Source organism: Coenobita brevimanus, chromosome 21 (assembly GCF_032717465.1).
Source record: "Coenobita brevimanus isolate Jiangsu-jjx chromosome 21, ASM3271746v2, whole genome shotgun sequence".
Classification (NCBI taxonomy): domain Eukaryota; kingdom Metazoa; phylum Arthropoda; class Malacostraca; order Decapoda; family Coenobitidae; genus Coenobita; species Coenobita brevimanus.
In genome coordinates this window covers 17,462,993-17,465,857 of record NC_136974.1, presented here as the reverse complement: position 1 = coordinate 17,465,857, position 2,865 = coordinate 17,462,993, and the positions used below count along the sequence as shown (strand labels likewise).

General features: G+C 45.1%; 1 pseudogene; it reads left to right on the top strand.

The window, feature by feature from the left end:
- The first annotated feature begins 242 nt into the window (after positions 1 to 242).
- Positions 243 to 361, top strand: LOC145392282 (5S ribosomal RNA; annotated as a pseudogene).
- Positions 362 to 2,865: the final 2,504 nt, after the last annotated feature.

Sequence of the window (2,865 nt, the reverse complement as noted above, 5' to 3'; positions counted from 1 at the left end):
ATAATGATGTGGCCAGTGCCAGTGCCGTTTTAAAATGGTCTAAAATAAAAAACATCACTGTGACCGCATTTTTCAAGATTCGCTGGTAAAAACTGGCAGGCATGTAAAGTAACTGTTCCTCTACTATCCTTCAGGCTATCAAGACCATACACTCACTCACTGCCCCCCTCACGCTCGCTCTACCTCACTCTGCCTGTGTGCCTCACCCAGTGCTGTACATAGTGAAGGCATTTTGTAAATATTTTCATGTAAGTGTTATGTTGAGTACACCGCTTCCCGTCCAATCAGCGAAGTTAAGCAACGTTGGGTCTGGTTAGTACTTGGATGGGTGACCGCCTGGGAACACCAGATGCTGTTGGCATCCCTACATGTTAAGTGGGGTTGGTGGAGGATTAGTGCCCCTCCCTGTAAAACAATTAACTCTAAGCCCTTGGCCACCCCGTCTGGGATACATGGCATCTGGCAATGAATGAAAAAAAATGAATGAAGTGTAAGTTGTAAATATTTTCTTGTAAGTGTAAGGACTATATAGTGAAGTCATGTTGTAAATACTTTCTTGTAAGTGCCAGGACTGTATGTAATGAAGTCAGGTTGTACCTATCTTCAAGTAAGTGTAAGATAATGCATTCACAGTGAGAAAGACACGCAAATTGTGATAGATGCTGAAGTAATAAGTGATCAGAAAAGTGTACTGAACATTGCTATACCTTCCCAGCATAAATACCTGAGTGTACCTTACATAGAAAACGGCTTTCTCTCACGTACTTGGTGAGCATGAGCGAGCTGCTATACCTGTACATGAGTATGCTGGACTCAATAGAACTGATTTCTGACCCTCGGTGAGCATTTTAATGGCAAAATTAGTTGTTTCCACATCAAAATCTATCATTTTAGCCAAAAAAAAAAGGTCAAAAAATGGCTGGCACTGGAGTGACTCAGAGGGCTAAAAATAGCCAGCACGCAACTGGTTAATTGTTTTTTTTTTTCATTATATCCATTACCTTTTAATGTGGTTTTCCATTTACCCTCCACTCCCTGTGATCATAATTTCTCCAATATAATCCTCGTTTACGACTCAGAAGGTAGGTGAGTTGCTTAGTGCCGTTTTGTGTCTGAGTTGTAATATATATATATATATATATATATATATATATATACTGTATATATATAGTGGTAGGTGGTGGCAACCATCATCCACTCACTTGACGTAGTGCTGCCTCCTTCTTCCTTAGCCTTTATCATTCTTTTTCTGCACCTGCCCTCCTCTCTTCCTATTTCTCCCATCTTTCCTGTCACTTCTAATCGCTTTTCTTTTCTTTACAGGTGGCTTTACATTGAGTGACAAGCCTAATGGTTTCCTGTAAGCTAAGAAACCATTTACAACTCTGGGTGGTAGCCATATAACCAAACCATACGTGCTCCCTACGTGTCAACAAGTGGGTTGGTGGAGGGTTAGTGCCCGTTTCCGCAAAACAAATAACTCAGAGTCAAATAGTCACCCCTTACGGGATTATGGCATCTGGCAATATACAGTAATCCCTCTACTTTCTGTACGCCCACCTTCCAGACATCCCCACTAACCGGACATAATCGTCCCGGGATCCAATATTCCCAAAATGGTCCTAAAACCTCAAAAAATTCGAAAAAAAAAAAAAGATATTTTCCTGCCCATAATTTGAACTTGGCACGTGGGGCGCAGGACAGGTTTGTTGTGCTGCATCATTCCTCCGATGTCCGCTAGAGCGCCCTTGCATCCTCCCCACTTTCCGCCTGTCTCTTGTCACAAGTGAACGCTCATTGTCATGGCTGCCCACGTGCTCGCTTTTGTGATGGTGCCTTACCTGCTGCAGACACTCCTGCTGCTCTAGTGCCTCTTCTTCGTGTGTGTGATGATGGCCCTTCTGCCTGAGAAGAAGAAGAGAGTGGTGTTGACTCTGGAGAAGAAGGGGGAGATATTGGAGAAAGTAGATGCAGGATGGTCTTCTTCACGCATCCTCCGTGAGTTTAACCTGGCCCGATCTATTTTGTTTGATAGTAAGAGATCCCGAGACAAACTCATGCAGTACACGGCTGACTTCTAGTTGAAAAGCAAACGCAACGTGGAGAGGAAGATGATGTTTACTCTCAAGTTTGCTGAAGTTGACTGCTCCACGTTGATGGTATCGACAGCAATGTGCTGCTAGTGTGATGGTACATGGTACGGAGCTGAAGGCTGCTGCTGAGAAGTTCGCAAGGCTTCACGATGCCCTAGACTTCAAGGCATCTGAGGGTTGGCTCTTTGCATTTAAGTTACGGCATGACCTTACCAACCGTAACTCTCATGGCGAAGCTTTGGACGCTAACGAGGATGGAGCAGAGGTGTTTTGGCACAAGGTGAAGGGCTTGATCGACAGGGAGGGCCTCACTCTCGGTCAAATCTACAACGCTGATGAAACTGGTTTATTCTATCTCTCTTTGCCAACGAACACTCTAGCTGAGGAGACCTGGCTGCAAGCTCTCCAAGCAACGGCTATCTGCTTTGTGTTGTGCCAATGCTAACAACATGCACTGGCTCAACCCCGTTATTGTTGGCCGTGCAAAGCAGCCTCGGTGTCTTTGTGGGGTGATGGATGTCCTTCCTGTCATCTGGTACCATTCTTTGAAGGCATGGTTCACAGCCCAGATCTTCAAAGACTGGTTCCACCGCCATTTCATCAAGGAGGTCATACATTACCAGACGGAGAAACTGGGAATCCTACGCGACCAGGTAAAGGCCCTCCTTCTCGACAATGCACCTGCCCACCCATGCAACAAGGACTTGGTGGCTGAGAATGGCCGCATTAGGTGCATGTTTCTGCCATCTAATACTACTGCTCTCATCCAACC